The sequence below is a fragment of the Sus scrofa genome, chromosome 4 (assembly GCF_054392235.1).
Source record: "Sus scrofa isolate SSC_HxYL_T2T_F1_AM1 chromosome 4, Sscrofa_HxYL_maternal_Yorkshire_Landrace_v2.0, whole genome shotgun sequence".
NCBI lineage: Eukaryota > Metazoa > Chordata > Mammalia > Artiodactyla > Suidae > Sus > Sus scrofa.
This window is the reverse complement of record NC_139386.1, coordinates 70536326-70553002: the sequence shown is the minus strand read 5'-3', so window position 1 is coordinate 70553002 and position 16677 is coordinate 70536326. Positions and strand designations below refer to the sequence as shown.

At 38.3% G+C, this 16677-nt stretch overlaps 1 protein-coding gene and 1 long non-coding RNA gene across 16 annotated transcripts in view; both read left to right on the top strand.

Annotated features, from left to right (window-relative positions):
* C4H8orf34 (chromosome 4 C8orf34 homolog) overlaps positions 1-16677 on the top strand; it is a 470609-nt gene that overhangs the window by 419713 nt on the left and 34219 nt on the right. The window lies entirely within an intron of this gene.
* LOC146403850 (uncharacterized) lies at positions 453-6945 on the top strand. Its single transcript, XR_014843095.1, has 2 exons — positions 453-2057; positions 2711-6945. It is a non-coding gene; the product is annotated as an uncharacterized LOC146403850 (long non-coding RNA).

Genomic DNA, 16677 nt, shown 5'->3' with positions numbered 1-16677 from the left:
GGAAATGACCACCTTATATAAAAGTTCACACAGGTTTTCCAAGCTTCCTCTTTGGTCTCTAAAACAGGAACCATTATAGATCTGTGGCTGTGCTACATGTTCTCCTTAAATGTTTTATGACATTCCCTAAGCTGACAACAGAATACTTTGGCAGTTTATTCAACGTTAGACTCTAATGGTCTTAAGGGAAGTTGGTAATTGCTTTGCCAATATCAAAGATAGAAAGGGCATTTTTAAAATCTACATTTTATTTCTTCTGGTTTGTTGCGTATTTTTCCCAGAGGTAGACTTTTTAAGAATTATGAAAGTTGTATTTTGTAATTTTGCCAGGAATGTATTCGTGAACATAAATTGAAAGAGATGGGAAGATAGGACATTGTTTGTATTTCAGGAGAGAATAAAATAAAAGTATAGGGTATCTATTTTCTTCAGGGTACAATACTTCATCTGGTGAACAACTTTTAAATACATTTGGTGATCTATCATCCTCATTCTCCTAGAAAGTAAAATTAGAGTTGACTCTGTCCCAGTGACATTTTAAACTCATAAATTCACAAAGGATCCTGTCTTCCTGGATGTGAGCAAAGCAGATGTTGCTAATGAAAAGGAATTAGAAACAGAATAAAAGGATGGGAGAGGCAGGTGTTAGGATTGAAAGGAGGGTGTTTTATTTAGGTGTTTTATGTAGTCAGGATGGACTGGATTATGCTTTGGGAATAAAAAGAACCATTCCCAAATTTAGCCCAACAGAAGTTTGTTTCTCATTCATGGTACCCATTCCAGTGTGGGCCATCCATTCATCTTGGCTACTCCAAGACCTAGAACGGCAAAGGCTCCATCCTGACATCGCTCCATGCCAAGGTGGGAAGAGGGGTGTGGCAAACCTCAACCTGGCTCTTAAAAAGTGCACTTGGGAGTTCCCATTGCAGCTGAGAGGGTTAAGAACCCAACATAGTGTCCACGAGGATGCGGGTTCAATCCCTGGCCTCATTCAGTGGGTTAAGGATCTGGTGTTGCCACAAGCTACAGTGTAGGTCAAAGACATGGCTCAGATCTGGAGCTGCTGTGACTGTGGCATAGGCTGATAGTTGCATCTCCAATTTGACCCCTACCCTGGGAACTTCCACATGCTGTGGGTGTGCCCCTAAAAAGCAAAAAAAAAAAAAAAAAAAGTAAAAGTGAACTTGAATGTCATTGGCCAAAGCAAGTTACTCAGCCAAGCCTATCTTCACAGAAGACAGGGGAGCACAGTTCTCCCAGGGGCTCTGAAAAACAGAGCCGGAAATCTGTGATGAACAGTACCAATGACCTGAACTGTATAAATGATATTTAAAGAACAATTTGATGGGGACCTAACTGATCACATCTCAAAGAGATGATCAGTTTTACTCCTCACGATTCACTACAGTTTCTTCAACTAGTCTGTTTATTGGAAAAAGAAACACAATTTTGAAGGGCAGAGTCCTCGGTCGTATATACCATTTCCATTTAGGCTTGTTATCAGAAATTATTTTGATTTCTAATCAGAGAGAAGAAAGCGATTCACAATGAGACGGGTCTTACTCTAATATTTTCAGAAAATTCTCTAAAGTAGGTCTGAGGCACATATTTCAGTAGCAGTGAGAAGACCCTTGAAAGTTTTATTTTGCTCAGACAAATCTTATGGAATATGAACTATTCTCATTTATGTTGGGAGTGGTAACTTGTGGCCAGGTCTTGATCCTAAAAGCAAATTACAACCAACATAACAATTATACTGTGCTGGTTGGGTCTGTTTATTAATTATCACCTCACATCTCTATCATGGGCCATTGAACACTGCCTACAGGCTGTTACTGCTCCGCAGTCACACACCCAACCTGAGTTCCACAATAGGGTCACAACAGTGCACATACTTTTAACACTTAACTAAAGTTACCATATTTTTCACCCCAATTGTTAGAATGCTTGGTAAAGAAAAAATTTTTTGTGCCACTTCTATGCATGTGACATAGTTTACAAAATGTAATTTGGGAGTTCCCATCGTAGCTCAGTGGAAATGAATCTGATTAGCATCCGTGAGGACACAAGTTCGATCCCTGGCCTTGTTCAGTGGGTTAAGGATCCAGCATTGCTGTGAGCTGTGGTGTAGGTCGCAAACGTGGCTCAGACCCTACATTGCTGTGGCTGTGGCATAGGCTGGCAGCTACAGCTCCGATTAGACCCCTAGCCTGGGAACCTCCATATGCTGCAGGTGCGGCCCTAAAAATGCAAAAGACAAAAAAAAAGAAAACAAAAGAAAAAAATATAATTTGGAGGCTAAGGCCATAGTAGGTCCTCGATAGAGATTTGGAAATAAATGTAAGAAAAGATTTGGTTTTCTGAAATATTCTCTGTCCTGAGGTAGTGCAATATTTGAAAGTATGTGTTGATCTCTGAAAGCACACGACCAATGCATGTTATGACATCAGTCTGTCGTCCCAGGAAAGTAGAACATAATGAACACATTTTCTTTATTTTATTTTATTTTATTTTTTGTCTTTTTGCCTTTTCTAGGGCCGCACCCGTGCCATATGGAGGTTCCCAGGATAGGGGTCTAATTGGAGATGTAGTTGCTGGCCTACACCACAGCCACAGCCAGAGCCACAGCAACATGGGATCCGAGCCACGTCTGCCAGCTACACCACAGCTCATGGCAGTGCTGGATCCTTAACCCACTGAACAAGGCCAGGGATCGAACCCGCAACCTCATGGTTCCTAGTGGGATTTGTTAACCACTGAGCCACGACGGGAACTCCCCACATTTTCTTACTAAAAAATCAGTATTTGAAAAAAAATCTGAAGCCAGTTCTTCGATACCGTCTTTCCGTAGGGCCGTTGCAAGGAGGTAGAATATCCCAATTTACCTCTGTTACTTTTAACCTACAGAAATTGAAAAGAAAGAAAAGGTCTTGAGTTAAGTTTTTTGAAAATCAGAGTTTTCGAAAAATCTAGTCATGAATGAATAGAACATCATTTAGTGATGTGGGATGGCAGGGTAACTCAATGTTTTTATAGTAGATTTTTTTTTAAATCACAAAGCTCCATATACTGAACTAGAAACTGAACAGGAAACACATTTTCTTTTGCTTTGAGGTCAAAGGCGTCCTGCGTCTGAGATTTAAAACTCCCCAATAGGTTTTTGGTTTTACAGTGGTTGGCAAAGTTATTTGCATACACCCACTGAATTAATAGTGGGATGTTTTACTTGAAAAATAGAGAAAAATAAACATATTAGAAAGTATAAATCACTCATGGCCTTTTAAAATTTATGTAGGCTCTAAAGTGAAAGTCCCTTTGTCTTCTTTAAACCTAATATTTTTTTCTCTGTGCTTGTACAAGCACACACACATAAGTATATTTCTTTTAAAAAGGGAAAGGGCATGCTCTGCATGTTTTAAAGTTTCTTTTAAAAATGTAATGTAACGTGTTCACCTTTTCGGTCCACGCATCTCAATTACCTTATTGAGATAACTAGTACTTGGTATATCTTTGTACTGATGTTTCCTAATTTACTTAGTTGTTCTCTCACTGGGACATTTTGTGGTTTCTAATTTTATATCATGGTCAAGTAAAGCCAAAATAAGTATCCTTTTTAACATTGTGAATATTTTAAATGCCTTAATTATAAGAATCAAAATAACATAATTAAGAAAATGTGTTAATTACAAGAATTATGGGATTGATAAGAAGAAAATAGGAGTTCCCGTTGTGGCCCAATGGGTTAAGAACCCAGCTAGTATCCATGAGGATGTGTGTTGATCTCTGGTCTCACTCAGTGGGTTAAGGATCCAGTGTTGCCGTGACTTATAGCATAGATCACAGATGCAGCTTGAATGTGACATTGCTATGGTTGTGGCATTGGCTGGCAGCTATAGTTCCAATTCAACCCCTAACCCAGGAACTTTCATATGCCACAGGTGTGGCCCTAAAAAGCAAAATAAATAAGTGGATAAATAAATAAAAATTTTAAAAAGAAGAAAATAGAAATGAGAGATGAACAAGAAGAAGAAATCTTTGTTGATGAACAAGCAGCTCGAGAGGTCATGCATGCTGCTTCTCTGTGGCATCATTTTCAGAATATTTTTTATATATTATTGAGGCAGAGGGCAATGCATCCTCGCATCATACATCTGGCCCTCTAGGATCTGAAATATGTGTCCCCATACAAGTTTCATTGGGCCTTTCAAGTATCACAGGGCTTGGGAATGGATATAACAGTCAGAAGTGCTAATTAGAAGAACTATACTAAAAACAGACAGTCAGCACTACTAGTTCTCAATATAAGATTTCCATTCAGTCTAAAACCCAGTGAAGAAAAATGCCTAGTGTCCAGATATTACTTGAGAAGACATCAACTTTAAATTTTAATGTCCAACATGAAAACCCAGACGATATTCACTTTACTATTAATTGATCAAGATTTATTCTGGAGGGACTTAGTCCATTTACGTGGAATGATAATTTTCCATATTTTCTAAGAGGTTGTTTTTTTTTTTCCAGTCATTTGCAAAACAAAACAAAACACAAAGCCCCAAACTCGAAATGAACTTTACTGCAGAATGGCCATAACTCTCTAAATTTAGATTAATTTCATAATCAAATCTGAAAAAGATTGAAGCTTATTTTAAAAAATTATGTGTGTGGAGTGAGGCTTTTCTAAAATTCACGTTTCATTTGAAATGAAACATGTTAACTCTACTTCATGCTCACCTAATCTTATTCACAGTGACTGCTGTGTATGATACCTCTAACTTTTCAATCAATTGTTTAGTTTTACATGTTTCCTCTACCATTAATTTTATTGTTTAGATCAAATTTTGGGTGGCTGTGATTTTTCCCAAAACACATAGCAACATTACATTAGGAAACCGAGAAACTAGTTTATTTTTAGTCTACTTTCAAGGTCACAGTTGAATCCCTAGTATATAATCATCATGTAGAAACCATAGGGTACAGAAAGAATTTATTCGCTTCTTAGCCATCCGCTTCACAGAAAAGGAATTCTACAAAAGCTGAACTTGAGAACATGTAAGTTTAGATCATGGAAATATATGCATTATGTTAATCTTTTCATTTTTATATTTTTGGCTTTAATTTGTGATTAGAGAATACCTTTAAGGAAATCATAGCCCATTTACAGACTTTCAATAGTTCTATATTCTGGTTATATTTTTTGTTTCTTTTGGAGGGAATCCAAATCCATAGGGGCCCATTTGATATAGGTTTTCCTAATTTGGAGGCATAAACAAACAAGTGCAAATAGTCATAATAAATAATGTTGGCCAATATTCACAATCTTTCAATTTAATAGTGTAGACATGTTGATAAAAATTCACAGTCCTAAGTTACCACAAGTCATGTGATTTATTTATTATATATTATAGACTTGAAATTCTATCCGTATTTCAAAGACCTGCTTTCTCTGCATAATATTACATCACAATCTCTTGCAAAATAATTGCAATTGTCTGTCTTTAGATTGACCTTATGCTCGCTTGTTTGCCACAGTCACTAGCACTCCCTGCGTTTATTTTTGAACCCCGTCTATCTTATTTATTTGTCTTCCTGTGTGGCCCTTGTCTTTCGAGTCTGTTATTCATATCTTAAATAATCCTATATTGTTTCCTATAATATCAGCCAAGGAACATGGCTACTAATTGACTCAATGCTGTAAAGTTATTAGTTTAGGCAATGGGCAATAAAGTTATTAGTTTAGGCCTCCCAGAGTCTGAAGCCCCTTATGTTTGGGGAATGCCCCAACCTGTGATCTTGGTGGCAAAAAGAAACTGAAAAAGCCAGGTATTAATTGTCCAAAAATCCCTTGCTGTGGTGCGAGCCCATGAAGGAAGTTTCCTTCGTCAGACTCACCTGTTTCAGAGACTTCCTGGCAATGGCGGTGGTCACAAGTGGCCTGAGTCCTGGGACAGAAGAAGTCATGTTCTGGGCTCCAGTGGCCAGCGCTCATGGTGTTGGTGGTGCAAGCCGCATTTGATGCTCAGCAGTGGCAAGAGCAGTGGTTAGTTCTACAACATGACCTTAGGCCCTGATCCTGGAGTGGGGAGCCCGGATCAGCTCTCCAGCTCTCCCGAGGAGTAAGCTACTCAATAGCCATTAACAAATTTCTTTTCTATTTAAATCAGCTAGGAAGATAACTAACTGGTCTCAGCTTTTATAAAACACGTGGGGCTATCTTTTGCTACTATAGTGGGCCAGCCAACTTTTCTGCAAAGAGCCAGGTGGTACATATTTTGCATTTTACAGGCTATATGATCTTTATAACAACTACTCAACTCTGCCATTGTAGTAAGAAAGCAGTTGACAATAATAGAACATGGTTATGTTCCAATAAAACTTTATAAAAATGGGCAGTGGACTGGGCTTGGTCTGCAGGTTGTCGCTTGCCCATGCTGGCTTTAGTGCATAATGGCAGAGCGTGTGGTAGGCGGGACTTGCTGAGCCTGTTGGCTGAAACCATGCCATCCAATGCCCTCATTTCTATCTTCTCCTTATTCGACATTTTCTAACTCTAACAACTTTATAACTTCTAATATCTTTCTGAGACTTTGTCTCAATTTGACACTATTAACTGCACATAGCCTGAGCCTCATGTTCAAGGTAAGTGTTTAGCTTATAAGTTTATAAAAATCAATGTCTCGTCTATAACAGAAACATAATTTTAAAAAAAAAATCCCTCTTAAAATGGGAGTTTGGTAGAGGCAAACTGTTACACTTAAAATGGATAAGCAATGAGGTCCTATGGTACAGCACACGGAACTATATCCAAACTCTTGGATAGAACATGATGGAAGATAGTATGAGACAAAGAATATATGTATGACTGGGTCACATGTTATACAGCAGAAATTGGCACAACACTGTAAATCAAATATACTTTAATAAATTTTTTTTTTAAGTTTTGAAAAAGGAAATAGAGTTCCTTGTTGGCCTAGTGGTTAAGGAGCTGGCATTGTCACTGCGGTGACATGGGTTCCAGTCCCTGGCCCAGGAACTTTCACATGCCATAGAGGCAGCAGAAAAAAAAGAAAAAAAAAAGTAATTCTTATTTGTATAGTGAAATATAAATGCCAATATATTCTTATTCAGAAAGGCTGTTTTGAATTTACTCAATCATGTGATAAAACTTAGGTGACAATTTTAATTTTATGAGGATGATATCTCTATATTGGAAGCATTCTGTCTAAATGAACCTCATGAAAACCATTGAGAAACATGGTATATAAACTTGAGATGCAGATTTTTATGCAATTTTAACAGAATCAATTCTGAAACATGGGTTAGAATTTCTATTACAAGTCTCTAATGCTTAATCAAATCATGTGATTATGGTAGCTTACAACCTAAAATATTGATAAATGTGTCGACACGAACATACTGTTAAACTGAAAGGACCTAATAATTGGTCAAGACACTGAGAGTGATTATCATGTCAGACGCCTTATCCATGTTTTCTTATGTTCGGGAACTTAAATCACTTAGCAAGTGTGGAAATAAGAGTTCTTCAGAAAATGCTTCTAAAAGATCTATATTGCTTCAGTGAGTTTTTTTGCATAGAATAATGTAGACTCTGTTCTGTTTTGCAAAGGAGGCAAATTAGAGTAACTGTAGGAATTCCTCTTCTCATGCTTTTTCATATATGTCAGTATCTTTGTCCACCTGCCTTAGTAATAACATTTAAATGAGTAACTATCTAATCAACAAGAGAAATTATTTACTGTTGTTAGGAGACACTTCTCCCTGAGCCTCTCACACTTCGACCCTTCTTACATGCACTCTGCTGACCAGTACCTTTGTTTTTTAGGGCTGCACCTGCTGCATATGGAAGTTCCCAGGCTAGGGGCTGACTCAGAGCTACAGACGCTGGCCTACACCACAGCCACAACAACGTAGGTTCCAAGCCTTGTCTGTGACCTACACCACAGCTCATGGCAACGTCAGTTCCTTAACCCACTGAGCAAAGCCAGGAATTGAGCACATATCCTCATGGATATTATTTGAGTTCATTACCACTGACACAATGGGAACTCCCAAGATAAATTTTTAAATATTCCATTTTTATTTAGGTGTTGCTTTTTCCAAAGGCAATCAAAGGCTGAGATATTGAGAGATCATGACATCTAATGTGCCATACTGTCTTTTTTCAACTCAAAATGACCCAAATGATAATTTTAATTATTTTTAATTTTAATAAACAATAACAAAATTTATCTGGTCAAAATGAAAGCTGAGCATGAAAGAGTGATACCAAACAAGTCTGAATAGTGTAATCAACTCCATAAACGTTGAGTGAACAATAAATAGCTTCAGATTCTTCCAAGTGCCACAAATGACAGCTATTTTAGGGCCAACACCTAACTAAAGTGCTTTTCTCATACTCCTGCTGTGTTCTGAAAGGAGAAAAAACTGGAATACAGATATCCAAATATGGAACCAACAGGGTATTTGCTACTAAGCCCAGGGACTACTAGAGTTAAGAGTTCAGGCTACTGGCATTTAAATCAAGATATATCAAAATTTAGCCAAGAGACGTGAAGTCTTTGTGAATCTAAAGCAAATGACCCTAAAAATTCACACATGGACTAATTTAAGCAAAAGTTTGTTTGTTTTGTGTTTAGAGAGACAGAAATCTGAGAACAGAGGAAGTTTTAGGTCAAATGGTAGAAGCACTTGGGAGTTTCAAAACTCCAGGATATTGACAAATATACAGGGCTTCTCTGAGGGGTCCTGCTGGGGCTCAGGAAGCATTTGTGAGGGTTGACATGGTGATGATAACAACCATACACATGGACAAAGCAATCTGCTGACACTTTTGAACCTGAGATGGTTGGTTAGGAAGAAATGCAATCTAATGTTGAAATCTAAACTTCAGCCCGTTGGATATGATTGTCAAATTACATCAAAAGGTGCTTGAAGAATGATCCGTTTTTCTAGAATCAATTAAATTTTTGCAGTGTATTTCAGTTTTGAGAGAGATCTAGTATAAATCCATTAAGCTAATGGCAAATGAAGGTAAATACAGCTTGCAGGAGTTCCACCGTGGCTCAGCAGTTAACAAACTTGACTCGTGTCGAAGACAAGGGCTCAAGACCTGGCCTTGCTCAATGGGTTAAGGATCTGGCCTTGCCATGAGCTGTGGTGTAGGTCACAGATGAGGCTCAGATCCTACGTTGCAGTGGCTGTGGCATAGGCTGGAAGCTGTAGCTCTGATTCGACCCCTAGCCTGGGAACCTCCATATGCCACACGTACTGCCCTAAAAAGCAAAAAAACAAACAGAAAAAACCAGCTTGCAGGATCGTGTTTGTGTGTGTACTGATGGGAGGCAGGGTATACTGTGGCAGATGGATGGTGAACTCAGGTGCATTTGGTCTGAGATACTACAATCTTGAGAATTCCTGAGAGGAAAAACTCTGAGTTTTCTACCTCCCTATGATAACGCGATTACTCTTTTAGGGGCGTGAGACAAGGAAGGTGAGTGGAGGGTCTTGAGGGTCTTGACTGCTTACACTTGACCCCTTTCAGTGTCTTCTGAAGAACTTGCAGACTGTACTGCTGGGACTTGGAATCGAAGAAAAAAAAATTATTCCTTCAAATTGAATCTTTGGCTTTCTTCTTGTCCCTCCAACCAGCTCAATTAGATTTTTTTAAAATACATATTATATGATGGAGGATAAAGATGGTACCCCTAAAAGATCAGAAGGAAGAGAAATAAATGCTGTATAGAAAAGAAATTACTGATGATCCCTGAACTTGGGGAAAGATGTCTCATTCCAGCTTCAAAAGTTGGAAGAGTGCCCTAGAACCTAGCGAGTAAGCAATAGTAGGATGCAGAAAAATACTTAGAAAGTGATGACTTTTGTGTGCTTATTACTTTTGTTTTTAGCATATAATTTATTTCCTTGTTTTTTTTATACACAAAAAGCTGTATTAATTAATTAAAGTGCAACGATTTGGAGCCAAGTATACATCTGTGAATCCGTCACCACCATCTATGCCATAAACCCCTAAAAATTTCCTCCTTCCTTTGTATTTTATTACCGTTATTATTAATATTAAAAGGAACATTATTGTGTGATAAGAACTCAATGTAAGATCTGCCCTCAGCAGAATTTTAATACTGGTACATTTTTCATTTAATCTTGTCATGACTGGCTTTAAGGACCAGCTTGCAAACTTCCTGAAAACTGAGCAATTAGCTCTCTGAAAGCAATAAGTACCCACGCCAGCACATCCATGGTTTTACCTCTTTTGGGTGCAGGTAAGAAAGGAAATGGAACAGGGAACTAGATTCAATATCTTATAATTACTATAATGGAAAAGAACCTCAGAAAGATCTATCTATCTATCTATCTATCTATCTATCTATGTACATATATATATATTCAGATATATATCAGATATATATTCAGATATATATATATCTGAATAAGTTTGCTGTACACCTGAAGGTAACACAACTTGTAAGTCAACAATAATTCCGTTTAAAAAGTCATTATTTCATTAAAAAGAAAAAGGAGGTGGGACTTGACAGGTTAAGCTCTGAGACTGTAGGAAAAGTACCAAAAGTCTGTCTGGAGAAAAAGAAAATCTCCAAAGTGGGAACTGAGACATTCAGCCACTTAAGCCTCAATTTTGAGGGGGAACCAAATGTTTTTATTACTTCTGCTTGTTCTGACTTTTCCTAGAACCATAAACAAGAGGCTGTTCATATGAACCGCAGGGAAGGAGCAATGATTTCCAACATTACGTGGATATTGTGGAAACAATACATACGGTTCTCTAAATTGGTTTGAATTCACTAGAACAAATTACTGAAATGAATCAGAGGTGCTTTTGTTTGTGGTAGGAATTACGTTTTAAAATGTCATGGGCTTGGCTGCTGTCACATGCTACACTTCCGTGTGAAAATGAACTCCTATAGAGAGCTGAAATCTGAGCAAATAGAATCAAGTTCAGAGTGTTCATGTATCAGTTGTACTTATCTTTGGATGTTTCTTTATTAACTTTCAGTGTCTAGACATTTATTTCAGTAAATTAGGATATAAACTGACTTCCGTTTGTGAAACATGAAATGATGTGAATTGTTTGCAAAGCATCTTATCAATTAAAATTTCATTCATGAAATTCTGTACAGGTTCATGACATAAATAACTGCTAGTTTTCATTTTCTCAAGCTAACCGAAATTAAAAGGAATCCCAATAAAACTGAAGCTGTAAAATATTTTATCACAATTTTATGTCAATAGTGGATGCATTAAAATATGAATAGAATAGCACAGCCTAATATTTCTCAGGCAGCATCTGTTACACAGATATATAGAGAGAATCTACATCAGTATTGTGCACAGTATAACTTAAGAGTAAGTTCTTTGTTGCTCTCATTGTTGACTCCTATAATCCCAGTATTCTTTTCTGTCTGTTTATTTACAGATCAAAGCGTCCTCTCTCCTCTTTTTCCTTCAATTTACTTGCTGTATTTTCTTTCTTTTGTTTTTTTTTTTTTTTAGAGCCATACCTGCAGCATATGGCAGTTCCCAGGCTAGGGGTTGAATTGGAGCTACAGCTGCTGGCCTAAGCCAGAGCCACAACAATGCCGGATCCTTAACCCACTGAGCAAGGCCAAGGATAGAACCCACATCCTCCATGGATGCTAGTCAGATTCATTTCCGCTGAGCCACAAAGGGAACTCCTACTTACTCTATTTTCCATAACATCTGAGATATATTGAGATTTTTTTAATATCATCAAATAAAAATCAGTCTTTTCAGATATCCTATGTGATTTGTTTTGCAATTGATTTCAGTGAATATATATTTACTTTGGGGAAGAAAAAATTGGGGTAATAATGGGTGATTGATTAGCACAAATCAATAGAGATACAAAGACCCAGTTTCTGGGCAGAAAGTGCTAGCTTTGTGAGGCAGGTGATGTTTGCATTTAAACTAATATTCCACTTAAAACTGTCCTCTCAGGCACAGTAGATTAAAAGATTCAGCATTGCTGCAGTTGCTGCAGGTGGCAACTGCAGCTCAGATCTAATCCCTGGCTCAGAAACTCCATATGCTGTGGGGCAGACAAAAAAGAAGAACCAAAACCCACAAAAACTGTGTCCTTGCAGACAGCATTCATGTCGGAAGGTGAAGGCTACTAAAGATGAATAGTTCTTAGAAGGTCCAAAAGAGTCAGCTCTAATGGTTTGGTGATGGGTAGCAGGCTTCTATTTGGGTAATGGGCCCTCCTGATAACCCATCAAATAAACAACATTGAGAGTCACCTCCTCTTCTTACAAATGAGGTTGCATTTGACTGGAACCCAATTCTTGCATCACTGAGCGGAATTCGATAGACCACAGTGAGGGGCGATGGGTGATGTAAGGGAAAGATGTAAGAGCATATTAGCAGAGCTTGCTCTGTTCATCCTTTTGCATAATCTTGCGAAATTGCTCTTTCCTGGTCATGAAATGAGTATTTCCAAGTTATTTTTCATTAGTTACTTATATACTTTTTAAACGATCTTTGTTGCAGTGACTATGATTAGAGTTAATTGTTACAGTCTCATGGCTGGAATTAAAATAGGGCTCTGGGAGGTGGTCTGCACATTGCTGAAGTCTGATTGGTTGAATTCAAATGTGGTCTTTTTCCTCCAGAAGATAATCAGTTGATGCATACACTCGTGCGTGCATGTCATGGTCACTGTTCTTGCAATAAACTATTTTTTGTTTGTGAATTGCTGTATTTGATGCAGCACCTAGATGTTTAGTGGCTCTAGGTCATTATTTGAGATGTTGAGTTCAAAAGATTGTGCAGATATCTTGTGAAATAGCCTTGGAAGAGTGATTCTCCAGGTGTCACCCCTAACCATCATCATGTCATCACTAATAGCATGTTAGAAATACAGATTCCCTGGATCCCACCCCCAAACCTTCGAAATCAAAGCCTTTGAGGCCAAGAACGTGCCTCTGTGGTCTAACAAGACCTCCGCATGGTTCTAATACACATCAAAGTGTAAGAACAACTGCCCTGGAGCACCCCTTTCCATCAGAAAAAGGATAGGAGGCAGTTAATTGGCAGCCGGAGTGTGTGTGAACGATGGAGATAATCGGCAGTGGAGGGACTGGAGGGTGTTAGGCAACATTGACCTCATGCGGGCTGACACTTCAGCTTGAAAGCCACCTTATCTTTGAGGCTCGGACCTGATGTTCCTGCATTCTCTGTGGTTGTCTCAGAAGTGGAGCATTTACTACGGCTTAGGTTTTACCATGGCCTTGAAGAGTCTAAGCCTTGATGTGACCCCCAGTTCCTGCCGATTTGTGTGGTGCTGATCCCCTCTTTACAGACATTCTTGCCTAGTACCAACTCTACTGAAATCCCGGGAAGCAAAACTTTTGATTCAATCCCTTTGTAGTTTCTCCCTGGTCTGTTACCACAAATGCACCCTTATCTCTGGATACACGGTTTGCAAGGGTAATTAGGCAACACTTGGCTGGAAGATCTAGGAAGGCAGGGGTCTTATCAATTTTACTTCTCCCTCCATCCAGTGATATACTAGTAAACGCTAAACAACTGACTGGTTTGTAGGGTGGCTGATTGCTGAACTGTGAATACTCCCACCACAGCAATTTCAAGTCACCAACATGATGAAACCAGAGTTGGGGAGGGCTGTGCATACAGTGATCCCCCAAGCCTGTGGGAGCTGGTTTCGGGACCACACAGCCTCTACATCCAGTTCCCTCCCCAGATACCTGGCAAACAGTAAGTGCTCAATAAAGAAATATTTAATAAATGAATAAAAACAGAGAGATCAGTGTGAACTTTTCGGCACCCCTGGAAAAGCAAGTCAAAGTACAGGTGCCAGTGGTTAGAAAACCTGGCATCTATGTATGTGGGTGGCACACCTTTACCCAGCCTTGAAGTATAAACAGTAGACATCAAACATTGTGTCACGTTTGTCACATGACCAAAGCCAAACCAGCTATGTTCTTATAAATAGGTGTAACAGTGATTCTAGCTCATCCCCAAATAATTCCGCATATGCAAATTAATGAGCATATAATTTCAAAGAAGAAATGATCTATATTGTAACATGTTTAAGCCAACTTGTCATTGGAACAGGATAATTAAGTTGGTGAAACTAGCATTTGTAGACATGACTTTCTTTTTTCCTTTTTGCTCTTATTACGGCTATGTAAGTTGATACGGACTTACGGTTTAATTAAAGCCCTAGTTTACTTCATTTAACATTACCAAGTGCCATGTGGAAAGAAGTCATATTTTAAATTTCAGTAATATCTATTGATAAAGATTTTCCCCTGAACTATTTAGTAAAGCAAACAGTCTTTGTCAAAGGTGTTCAGAATACCTTTGACAAAGACTATTTGTCTATTTCTCTTATATGATTTGATCACCCTATTTTGAAGGAAACATTTCTACCTTTTTTTTTTTTTTTTTTTTCTGTAGGGGTAGAGCTGAGTTTTGTGACTTCAACACATGTATGTTGACTACAGGCTTTTGTTAATGTCTCTGCAATTAGATAATAGAAATCGCCCCATTCTTCTTTTCCCTGCTCTGTTTCCCTCTTTTTAAATGTTCCCTGTGGGTGTTCATGTTCACTGGTATTTTCTTTCAACAATTCCTGTAAGTTATCCTTTCTTTGTGGATAAGTAAGAGTTTGCAAAACTTTGCACCCTTATTCTTCAATTAAACACTGACACGGAGCGACAGTGCGGAGCATGCAAATCAGCAGGACCTCCCTGTGGGAATCTGGGCAGGCAGGCTGGTTCACATTGAAGGCAGACAGCGCTGTTGACACTGGCTGTCAAAAAGGCCTCATGTCTTTGAAAGAAAATCTTAATCTTCTTTATTCATGTGTGAACAGGTCCAGGCCCCCATCCCGGGACCCAGATGCATTGGCTGTTTAAACGCCAGGTTGCTAGGTTTTGGGGGGGAGAGTCTGTTTGCTGTGTCTAGTTCCCCCGAATGGATGAGGGCTGAAAATTAAAATCTGTCTGACACAGACCATGGCTTTTCTGTCTCTGTTTGAAGAGACATGGCAACCCAGGGCGAAATGAAAAGGAATTTTATTGAGCGCAAAACCACTCAATGTTTAAATGGTGGAGAGGGGAACCGAATGGTGATTTGGGGCAACTGGTAGATTGTTTATAGACAGTGGGATGGCTGTCAATCAAGGCACAATGGCAAAATTTGTGTCAGGAAAAAAAAAGTGCTTTTCTAGTGCCTGAACTCGCGTTTCCTGTTGAAATGCTCAACGCCACGAATAAAAAGCTTTTTTTTTCCCTTGAAGTTTCCAAGTGCAAAAATGTCCAAATAACAGAGATGCTATTAGTGTTAAACATCGCTTGATCTGGGTGGCATGGGATTTATTAACAGTTTAAAGCTAAGCTATACCCCAAAGCTCTCCTATACAGTTTGTTGCATTTAAAATTTCCTCTTCTTTGGTTTTATCTTTCCACGTTTTTCACAAATAGAAAACAGAAGAAACAAAGATGTAACCACCAACTGGAGATCAGCAGAGATATTTGGGAACAATGTGCACAGTCACATTTTAAAAACCTAATGCAAAAATGATCTTCAGCATATAATTGATTTTATCTTGAAAATCCATTTCTTTTTAGGCATCTGAAATTTTCTTGACTGCTCTTTTAGACCATTTATAAAACATTTTAAATTGTTGGTAGTATTTGAAAGATCTGTCCTCTATCTATCTATCTATCTATCTATCTATCTATCTATCTATCTATCTATCTACATATAATAGAGAAAAAAGTACCAATTAGCAATGCAAACTAAATTTTTAAAATAGTTTTTGACGTTCGGTTCCTAGAGAAATCTTAGGTACACAAGTAGTATACTATATTAACCTAGTTTCTTAATCAAATGAGTTTCTTATTTAATTAAAAAAGATAAGATTTGAGATCTTATTAAATAATAATAGACTCCACTAGAGCCTCTAATTCTCTATTTCCTAGGCTTCCATGAATCTGTAGTAAGTTTTCAAAATGTATATATGGAGACAGTATTACTGGATCATCAGTAAGGAGATACACATCCCTTGGTGCTCTTCTAGGAAGATAGTAAATTTGATCTGTTGGGTTTTATGACAATTCAACTGAGCTGTCTTTTGATTCAGGTCACGTATTTGTCAAATGACTGCTCAGAAGTATGGGTTTGGTCCTTGAGAAGGGAAAGGAGCAGCCCTGAAGGAAAGAAGGCCAGCATGAACACTCTATTGTCATCTCGGTTTAGCGGGATGCTAATTAATCATACTTATCCCCCACCAGCTCTGAACACTTGAGAAATAGTCAGAGGACTCTTTCTGGGATTAAAAATTTAGCAAAGCCGCGCTGGAGAATGCGGCTTATTCCCAAGCCTGAGTCAAGTTTTCACCACTTTCTTGACAGAAGCTTTTTCCCTAGCACTTCCCGGAGTAGACGAAAATGTTGGTGAAATGTGCTTTCCAGCCCTGATTGGGCATACCAGGTAAGTCAAATCATAGTTCTCTAGTAACTAGAGAAATTTTATGAGACAAAGCTGGACAAGGGGAAGAAGATGAGATAGCACATTCTAGGAATATTTTGGTTGTTTGAGCGGTCGTCAAAACCCCTGGAAAATTAAATGGATATT